The sequence below is a fragment of the Oncorhynchus gorbuscha genome, linkage group LG03, assembly GCF_021184085.1.
Source record: "Oncorhynchus gorbuscha isolate QuinsamMale2020 ecotype Even-year linkage group LG03, OgorEven_v1.0, whole genome shotgun sequence".
NCBI classification, from domain to species: domain Eukaryota; kingdom Metazoa; phylum Chordata; class Actinopteri; order Salmoniformes; family Salmonidae; genus Oncorhynchus; species Oncorhynchus gorbuscha.
The window spans coordinates 27,582,309-27,594,176 of NC_060175.1; positions in this window are offsets into that span (position 1 = coordinate 27,582,309).

The following is an 11,868-nucleotide window of genomic DNA, read 5'->3' on the forward strand; positions in this document are numbered from 1 at the left end:
TTGTGTGTTTGATCAGTGAGGTGAGAGGAAAAGAGACTGTCACTAGTTCAATTGCAACACATGCACAAGTACAGCCATAAACTGCAACAAACGGAAAACCAATAGGTGGATGGATGGAGGCATGCTGTCTGTTTCTATGGCTGCCCCTATGGGCCCTGGTCAAAAGTAGTGCACTATATAGGGAATAAAGTGCAATTTGGGAAGCAGACTATCAGAGGAAGATAATCTGTCACACTTCAAATAATGTAGTTTTAAACACATCCTTTCTCCCCACCTTCATGTAGCCCATTGGTTCCCAACTGCAGTCATCCAGTACCCCCAACAGTAGACATGCTTGTTGTAACTCCAGTCAAGCACACCTGATTCAACTAGTCAACCAGTCATCAAGCCCTTGACAGTTTGAATCAGGTGAGTTTGTCCCTGGCTAAAACAGAAAGGTGTGCTGTTGGGGGTACTGGAGGGCTGAAGTTGAAAAACATTGATGTAGCCTATTCACTGCAAGGTAGTGTGGTACAGCTGCTGTCCATGGTGCTGAAAGCAGACTCCGCTAGACCTATACGTGCAGTGAACTGTTACTGTCCATTGGTACCAACAGGTTACACTGCCCATTGTGTCCATTGTATGAGTCACTGCATGTCCATGGTGCAAATATTGTCAGCTGGTCTTTCAGGCCGAAATAAATGGATGTGCAATACAGTAGGCTAAAGTCAATTTGATAAAATGTGAGTGTTACTTCCTCTCTTTGTAATTTCAATATCCTCCTATTAAAACCAACGGAGTTCAATGAGATGGCCTAATAGGCCCATCTATACACACAGTCCAATGAGTATGACACCCGATTTGTTTTCAATATCTGGCTATCATACATGGACGCTCCGCCTAAACATTAGCCAACCAATAAAAACAAAGGCGAAACACTCCGTGACTCTTTCACCTCCCGCGCTCTCGGCCCAGCGTCATCCCACACTCACCGCAGGCATAGCCTGGACTCGGCGGAGGGAGAGAGGGACGGAGGTAGTTGGCTTTTTTTGGCATGACACCGCAGTCTGCTCACCAAGCAGCGGCCCTCCCTGCCTCACGCTCATACATGCCTGACTTGCCTTCAGCAATATTTTTTTAATACAAGGGCGAAATGGGAGAGCACAAATCATTGTCATTATGTTGAGTGGGGTAGTATCGCGATGATTATGGAAGGTATGTTGCCAGTACTGTCCCTCGACGGTCTCTCTCTCCTCACCTACTTGCACGGCTGCTCTGAAATGTTTTCAATGCACCGCGTGTCGCCCTGAGTGAAACGCTTCCACTGAGTGAACCCATCGGACTGATAATAATAACCCGCAATTAACAGGCAATTTACTGAACAATGTGTCTTTGCCTCCACATGATTGTAGTTATTTCATACCGGTAGGGACAGTCAAATATGACAATAGGGCCCTGGCAATTCCACTGAGGGGCAATTTAAAATGCAAACGACTTGCTGAGAAAATCTCAACCACCACAGCTCCCATACAGGCCTTGAAACGAACGAACAACACAAAGCAGACCTTCCTACGTGCGTAAATCAGGATACCTGTAGTAAGTATATTGTATAAGCCTACATGACTGCATGAAGTGGATTTAGCCAACTGTAGGTTATAGTCAAATAGTAAATTAACCTAAGGATTTTGATATGAAACAATTTGTCTGGCAGCTGTGGGGAATTCACACGACATTTTTTAAATTCCGATTTCCACATCCTCTCCTTTCTATTATTTACACAGGACTGTGTGGTTCAACTGACTGCATTGCAAGCTAGAACATTGAAGTTGCTGTCCATGGTGCTGAAGGCAGACTCCGCTATGGCCAATATGTGCAGTGAAGTGTCGCTGTCCATGGCACTGAAAGACTGTAATGACCACTGTGCCCATTGTATGAGTAGCGGTCCTTGGTTAGCTATCAAAAAGACTAGTATACAGAGCCATAATGGGACGAATCGTCAGTTAGCAAAAATACATATTGAACTCAATCGACAATTATGTCAACCATTTGTAGTCAAGATACGAACCATTTATTGACAAGAGTATTTATCCTTTTTCAAGATACAGTATCTCTGTGTATTACCTTTTTACCCTTGAAAGATTGCTTCCTGCCTGCATGGCGATTCCAATTCCGGCTCAGCCCTGTAACGGGTTGAGGAAAGGAAAATAAACTAAAGGTGAATAAAATCCTTGCAGGGCAACAACAATAGATTCATAATCTGCATGGGCTGGTCATAAAGAGGAGCGGCGTTCTGATACGACCTATTCTGCATAGTAATACATTTTCTCACCTCTCCCTCATCTGGGACAATGTTCTACATCTTCCAGAGCCTTGAGTCACTGAGGCTATATATCACTTCCCCGAAATTTAGGGGGAAGAGCGGAGACAAAAGATGAAAGGGCACAGGCATGACTAAATGCTCGGAAAGTTTGGAGGGCCGACGTAGGAATGTCCTCTTGAACTTTTAGGCTAATGCTAAATATTTGTGGGGTAAGAGGGGGGAATACGCTGTTATCCCTGCACGTGTGGGAAAACAATGACACAGTAAGCATAAGGAAACAAAGATCCTTCTACAAATAAGAAAATATTTATTAAATAATTGGAGGTCTTTGTTTCCCAGGAGGGTCTTTGACTTGTTTTTGGGGAGTAGAGTGAAAAACAAACACAGCTAATGGCAGAGGGTGATAGAGACAATGCTGAACCAACAGTACATATTCATCCTCAGTGCAAAACATACACCAAGCTTTAGTCCTTTCATTACCCATCATAATGTAGAATACAAGTATATCCTTATGATATATACAGTTACTACTGCACTGCTTGTTTGATTGAACCTTTTATTTGTGACATCAGTTTATCATTGCTTTTGTTTCCTGGAGATATATGGAGGTTACTTGGGCTGCACTGGGGAGAAATCAGTGCTCTGACACTTGACACGGGTGGGTGTCTCTTTTCATGCTGAGTCCCACCAGAGCACCATCTCTCCATGACAGACGAGCTAGCCTGAAAACACAGCCTTCCCACAAATGAACACAGACACACACACACACACACACACACACACACACACACACACACACACACACACACACACACACACACACACACACACACACACACACACACACACACACACACACACACACACACACACACACACACACACACACACACACACACACACACACACACACACACGCATGCACGTGGAGGCATGCACACGCACACACAGAGACACACATAGATATGGAGACAAACACTGAGTGTACAAAACATTAGGAACACCTTCTCTTTCCCTGACATAGACTGACCAGATGAAAGTTATTATCCCTTATGATATTTTATTAAATCCACTTCAATCAGTGTAGATGAAGGGGAGAAGATTGCAACAAAGGGGTTAAATAATTATTTTTAAACCTTGAGACAATTGAGACATAGATTGTGTATGTGTGCCATTCAGAGGGTGAATGGGCAAGAACAAATATTTAAATGCCTTTGAATGGGATATGGTAGTAGGTGCCAGGCACACTGGTTTATGTTTATGGGGCGGCAGGGTAGCCTAGTGGTTAGAGCATTGGACTAGTAACCGGAACGTTGAAGTTCCGGCAACTCAATATTAGGAGTTGTTCATAATGTTGTGTACACTCAGTGTACACAGATGCACCCACACAGACCCATGCACACCCAAGTGCAGCAGGAAACTAAAATACACAGAGGAGGAGGCAGACCAGACCCAGACTAACTATCTTTTTGAGGCGATTAACAAATCCACAAATTAATCCGATTTATTTATCTCTTAGTCCTCGCAAGTGGGCAAAACAGCCTTATTTCTGGTATTATGGCTCTGTTTTGATATGTGTTTCACCGGTCTTACAACAAGGTTTAAAACAACTCCTAGAGGGGCTCCTCGTCAGTCACAACAGACATCTTCTTAAAAGTAAAGTGGGAGGAAGAGCTATCTGAGTGTGTGTTCCAAATATCACCCTCTTTCCTATAAAGTGCGCTACGTATGACCAGGGCCCATTGCGGGTCCATAGGGCTCTGGTCAGTGCACTATGTGGGAAATAGGGTGCCATTTGGGATGCAGTCTCTATCTGGGTGTCCGGCTCATGCCATTCCAAATCCCATTTCACCACAACAGATCAATTCCAGGGAGAGGTCAGGGGCTATCACGAGGTCAGGGGCTTTAACCCTGCAACTGTCGTAGAGTGGCTGTGACACTGAGAGGGCGTGACCTGGCTGTCAGGCGGCTGTGCCCCACCAGGCTTGATGGCAGCCATGTTGGTGTCTGAGGGTCCCTGACCCCACACTGCCTCTAATTGCTTTAGGAGGGAGAAGACGGTGGTTTGGAGAGAGTGTGAGGATGCACCGCCACCTGATTGTCTTCTTGATTGTTGGTCCAAGGGTAGAGGATGAGTGGGAAAGGTATTGGTTGTTGTGTAGCAGAGCAGCTCACCCGCAGCACACTTGCAATCTATGGGGAGTTGCTTCAACACACACATACGCACACACTCCGTGTATGAGGTGTGTGTGAGCAACTCCAAGAACTGGCACATTGTCACTCAAACAATAGTGGAATCCCATGACTGACAAATGCCATGTGTTACAAGAGAAACCCCCATATTAACATAAAGACAAACAAGACAGGTTTATGTACAGGTGGGTTATAGGGCCTAGAGGACAGCAGAGGTGGAGGCTTCTTCACATGCAGTCCCCCAACAGAAAATGATTAAATATCATCCATCATTGTGTAGTACCAGTATTTACAGTGTTTGTCTCCACCGCATTGAAATGCTATCAGCTCCTCTGACTGTCCCTCCCTATTCTCTCTACCTGAATAGCTCATTCTAGAGGCTTTAGTGTGGCTTTCCAAAGCATGCATCCTTGAGGGAATCCTAGAGGCAATTGTTGTACTACTGTGTAACTCAACCCCTGGGGCCATGGTGGACACAGAGTACAGCATGATTAGAAAGAAACAAGCCCTGGTCACAGAGTACAGCATGACGAGAAAGAAAAAGTGTAAAACAAGAACTGATAGTAGATGGATATATTGATAGACAGACAGACAGACAGACAGACAGACAGACAGACAGACAGACAGACAGACAGACAGACAGACAGACAGACAGACAGACAGACAGACAGACAGACAGACAGACAGACAGACAGACAGACAGACAGACAGACAGACAGACAGACAGACAGACAGACAGACAGACAGACAGACAGACAGACAGACAGACAGACAGACAGACAGACAGACAGACAGACAGACAGACAGACACAAACACATCTGTAGATAAATGGACAAACAGAGACAGATTAGAATATTCAGATGTTAGCATTTGCGTGTGCCTTTCAGAGTGAATTAACTGCATTGTGTAGTATTATTGGTGCATCTGAATAGGAGAGTTTTAGCAAGTGCACGTGTACTGGATGTATGGGCGCACACACACACACACACACACACACACACACACACACACACACACACACACACACACACACACACACACACACACACACACACACACACACACACACACACACACACACACACACACACACACACACACACACACACACACACACACACACACACACACATACACACACACTCTCTTCCATCCACTTGGTTGATCTTTAAGTTCATTAGCATTAGAATGGGCTGTGATGAGATAGCTTGCACTAAATGCCAGGTGGCTGGAAGACCAGTCTTTCTCATATTGCCTGTCTGTCTGTCAGAATACATCCCAAATGGTACCTTAATCCCTATATAGTGCACTACTTTTGGCCAGAGTCCTATGGAAATAGGGTGCCATTTGAGAAGCAGCCTTTGTCTGTACCACAAAAGCCTAGCTCAGTTTAGGGATTCAATCAATGATGTATATAAACCCTGGATTGCGTATGCTATGTATTGGCCATTGAGAGGCTTTGAAGCCACCGGTCGGACATTTTGGCACTCCCCAGTAGGAGCTGTCCTCCACAGGAATTAATGGATTTATTTGTTTGTTGTTCCCGTGGACAGCAATATTAGTTATTTCAAAAATATATACTTTAAGGAATATATTTGTATTCATATGTTTAGCTCATATAATATAATTTAGGGTACCACATAGATATGGAGACATACATTGAGTGTACAAAACATTAGGAAAACCTGCTCTTTCAATGACATAGACTGACCAGGTGAGTCCAGGTAAAAGCTATGATCCCTTATTCATGTCACTTGTCAGATCCACTTTAATTAGTGTAAAGAAGGAGTTTTAAGCCTTGAGACAATTGAGACATGGATTGTGTATGTGTGTCATTCAGAGGGTGATTGGGCAAGACCAAAGCTTTAAGTGCCTTTGAATGGGGAATGGTAGTAGGTACCATTTGCACCAGTTTGTGTTAAGAGAGTAAGGATGCTGGGTTTTTCATATTCAACAGTTTGCCGTGTGTATCAAGAACCACCCAAATGACACCCAACCAATTTGACACAACTGTGGGAAGCATTGGAGTCAACATGGACCAGCATCCCTGTGGAATGCTTTCGACACCCTGTAGAGTCCATGACCTGACAAATTGATAGAGTCAATATTTAAGGTGTTCTTAATGTTTATATAACTCTATTTCTATATTTTTTACAATGGTGTAGGAGTGCTAAGATGAAGGCACGGTGGCTTCAACACAGCACCCCGATGCGATTTTGAATGTATCTGAGTTCAAATCAAATTGAATATATATATATAACAATTTTTCTTCAGTCTCAGTATTTTCAATATAGAATTATTATCAGCGCTATTTAGCAGAGTTGGTTGAATTTGTGGTCTCAAACCAGTCAGCTTGACATTATTTATCAATATTATGGGAAAATGTATATTATTAACAATGAAAAAGGTGGGAGTGTTGTTCTATTGTCATATAATTGGTACATTTACTATTAATATATATTGGATCGCGACTCTGACAACCTGGCTCTGCACATGTATGAAAGCTCATTAATAATGAACACTGAATCAGCATTTGAAAAAGGTTACCGTTGCACACAGTCTCTTCCTTATACCTCTACTTTTTTACCATCTCTAATACCCTTTTCAGTTCCCGCCCATCTCACTGCGGAGCAGAGAGGAAGTGTGTGTGTGCGGGGGGAGGGAAATAATTATGAGCCAAGTGGAATATAATCTGACGGCTGTATGTCTGAGTGGCATGGGGGGATTCAGGTTTCTCACTCTGTTGCTGTGGCTGCGCTTTGTCATAAACATCTAATTCAGGTGGTGATGTGTATTATTTCTGCTTTCCCATCTGAAGTATAGGGCTGTAGGGCTGTTGCACATATGCACAAACGCGCACACACACACACACACACACACACACACACACACACACACACACACACACACACACACACACACACACACACACACACACACACACACACACACACACACACACACACACACATACACACACACACACACACACACACACACACACACACACACACACACACACACACACACACACACACACACACACACACACACACACACACACACACACACACACACACACACACACACACAGAGAGAGAGAGCGAGACAACGCTACTGTCTGAGTCCATATGTTAGAAAGCTGTACATTGTCCTAACATTGTCAATAAGTTAAGTACAAGACATGGGCCCTGGTCGATTGCACTAGACACTTCATTCTGCTTATTCAATCAAAAGATAGAAAGAGGGTCACAAGAAAGTCCAAAGTAGCGACAAAACAGACGGCATAATGAAAGGCGAAAAGAGGAGAGATTGTAAAGCAGCTCTCAACAATCCTCCTACAAGGCTGTAGCAGCCATAACTACCGTGTAGAGTGTGTTCCTGCAAAGTCCATTTCAAACCATTTTAAATGACTACATGTAGAAGGTGACAGTTTGTCATGACATTGACCCGTTGTCTTTGTAATAGACTGGCATGAACTGATTTATAATCCCTGTATTGTATATTCAGATATATAACTTTCTGTTCAGGCACATTTCAAGGACTGTGATGTGCATACAGGTTGACTGAATCATCGCTGTAAAAAAGCAATGTTCATAAGCTGGAGAGCTATAGGCCTATGTATACTGAGTAAATTGTAGCAATGGCTTTCACGTAGATATCACCTTGAGTTTGATTCACTTTTGGCACAAAGCTTTGTTGTCCTCCACTTTCAGATCTTTTCCTGAATCACGTTGTTGGTTGGTTGAGCATCCATCATGAGATGTATTCCCTTACAATGTAGATATGATGTGGTTGTTACGGTTCCCTCAGTGTACTTACCGTCAGTAATTGTAGATAGCATACTGTTTGGCTGCCTTGGTAAACAACAGTGCCATTACAATGAAACAGCTAGGCCAATCGTTCATGGTTTATTTCATGGACTATGCAAAATGTTTGAATAAGCGGCAACATCCATTTCTTGGTTTTTGTTCCACTCACCCAACACTGTCTTTGAACTACACAAGGAATGTTACCCTGGAAACATCTGAAGACATCTCCATGGAATTGGATGGGGAAACAAGACAGGGTTTCATTTGACATTTTCGACCTCTGGTGTGTTCTTCTTGCGGGGGTCTGTGGTTATGACTTAAAAGGGTGCTGTGCGGAAATGCGAACACCAAAGGAAGCAATTTCCTGAGCAGAAACAGTGTGTGAGTAAAATCCAGTGTGAAGGCCATATCACCCCCCCCCCCCCTTCCCCAGACATCTTTAGACAGATTTTGGTTGAAAACAAGATTTTCCTCTGAGAGACCACTGTATTAAAACAGATTAAAACAGTGGTATTTTGTGTATTTTGCATTTGTGAAATTATTTTGACGAATTATTTTGAAAGTTAAGGGTGGGTGAAAACCAGGTGATATCCCTATACCTATTATTCCTCTGTGGAAAATGGCTGTGGACATTGTGGGGGTTGTGATTTGAATGGCTTTCTAACAGGAGGTGGGGATTCGTTTGCTAAAGCACCCGCCATCTGTTTCTGTACTCCAGGAGGCCATTTCACAGAGGGAGGCCGAGATATTATGTTCATTCACATTTTATTATTTTATTAAAGTGATAACATTAATCTGCCTCTCTCGGCCTGAGACGAGGCAGTTGGAGAAAGAATGAATGGTTTCTGCCGCTGGGTAGAGTCTTTGAAAGGCTGCTCATTTCTTTTTTTGTGTATTTATTTGTCTGTTAGGGGCCAATGGTGGAGCCATCTATCCTCTCCTCTTGCCTTCGTAATAAAACAGCCTCCAAGTCCAGCTTGTTTAGTTGTTTAGAGGAGATCCTGCAGGGATTTGCGAGGCCATGTATTTTAGAAGAAAGAAGGGAAGAACCCTGTGGCACTGACTGAATTAAAGACAGCCGAGAAGTCTGCTGTGTGTGTGTCGTCCCTGTAGCATGTGGAAGACAGAGAAGTCCTCAATTAAAACTTTGAGTAACACTTTCCATTACAGTGACATTAAACTATAATAAAATAACGTAACGCACGCACACACACACACACACACACACACACACACACACACACACACACACACACACACACACACACACACACACACACACACACACACACACACACACACACACACACACACACACACACACACACACACACACACACACACACACACACACACACACACACACACACACACACACACACACACACACACACACACACACACACACACACACACACACACACACACACACACACACCATAAGAAACAACCACATCATAATAGCATCAAAAGAAAATACATCTCAGTTACGAGGAGAGTTTAAATGATCTGCCACATAAGGAAGGTCCCTATGTAGCAGACATGAACAGGTAGGTTAATAGAAACACAGTGAAAATAAAAATTGGCATTGGGAGTCATAATAGCCACAAGCTGTGGGTGGACAGTCCCTCTCCCTGACTCCCTACCAGCCAAACTTAATTGTTGTGTATGCAGTGCTAGCCGCCTCCATAGCTGCCTAGGGGTCTGTCTCTGGTAGCACGTTCATTAGCATGTGTGTGGAGCATATGGAGTGACCAGAGCTCCTTGTCAAGCACCAAGGCAGAGATAGGGCCGTGGCTGGACGGGAGATAAGAATCCTGGGTGGGTTGGCTGTGGGGGCCGGAAAGAAGAAGAGAGGAGAGAGGAGGAGAGACAAGAGGCGAACAGCGTTATCAGGGCGGTGCAGGGCTAGGCAGAGGGGCAGGCTGGGAATTCCATAACTGAGAGAGAGAGAGAGAGAGAGAGAGAGAGAGAGAGAGAGAGAGAGAGAGAGAGAGAGAGAGAGAGAGAGAGAGAGAGAGAGAGAGAGAGAGAGAGAGAGATTCTCTATACGCGCACATGTGTGGCTTCTGAATCTGAATAAGTGTTTCACAGCATGCTGGCCCACATCATGTGTATGTATGTATCCATGTACTGTCAGCAGAGGTCAATCCACTCACAATATCCAATACCCCAACCCACAGAATGCCATTTCACAACAATACATTGCCATATGCACAACGCATGTTGCCAAGCCTAATATGATGCAGACAACTTACTACAATCTTGCAGTACGCCTCTCATTTAATGAGGAGAGAAAAACCCGTTGCTCTCTCGTCTTTTTCTATCTAATTTTCACACATTTTCTCCATCTCTTTTCTCCCTCAGTGAGGAACAGCTGAGAAAAGTATCTCTTTGAATTCCAACTTCTCCTCCCAAACCATGTCTTGGATTTGTTTTTCTTTAGTTATCAGCATAAAGCTCATGTACTACAAACCTACATTAATAAGTCACTTTGGATAAAAGTACATTTTCAATGACCAAACAAACAGTATGTATGTACGTCAAAACACAAAGCATTAGAACTATCTGTGTGGATCAGGAGTGACAGATTCCAACCAGATTTTTTCCATCCCTCATCACTCACTTCCATGTCTCAATCACCCAATGTTAAAAGCTCTTCTCCCTTCAGACACACAGTCAATTACAAAATTAGCCACTTTGTCCCCACACATTTTTTTGGGTCATCAAGCTTGAAGAGTTGAAGCCCCTTGATGATGAATTGGAAATAGGCCCCGGTAAATGGCAATAGCAATGAAGGGTCTGTCGACTGTGACTGACTCTATCCACAGACTACTCTGTCCTGGATAAGCTTTCTCCAACCGTGACATTGTTGGCACGGCTCCCCACCCCTCTTTGAGGAGAGGACGAAAGAGCAGAGGTTGCGAGGAGAAAAGGAGATGTGAGAAGCCAATGTAATTGGAAGGGGAGACAAGACAGGGGGACATTTGACATTTTCAACCTCTTGCATGTTCTTCTTGTGGGGGGCTTTGGTCATGAATTGAAAGGGTGCCATGAGGAAATGTGAACACCAAAGGAAGCAATTTCCTGTGGAGAAACATTTTGCAAGTGAAATTCACACACCCTCCCCCCCAGGTCTCCTCACCGCCACAAGAATGTTAGCCTGCTGAGCTAAAGCCTATGAATTGATTCAGGGAGCTAAAGTTGGTCTTTAGGTATATAGTCCATATCTTCTGCAGTACAGATTTGATCCAATGTCACGCCTAGTTGGTTGGTTGTTGCTTCTGTCTGTCTTCAGAGGTGGGTGGGTGTAATGCCCGGAGAAGTCCTTGTCAGCGTTCCAAATGGCACCCTTTTCCTTTTATATTGCACTACTTTTGCTCAGGGCCCATAGGGCTCTGGTCAAATGTAGTGCACTATATGTGAAATAGGTATGCAGTTGGGATGCAACCCTTGTCAGTGCAGGGTGAGGAATCCTCCACGCTGTCAAAGCCACCTGGCCAGGATGTTGTGTGATTTTCCCCAGCTACTGAGGTCCTGCTACAGGGAATTGAAGCGTGACA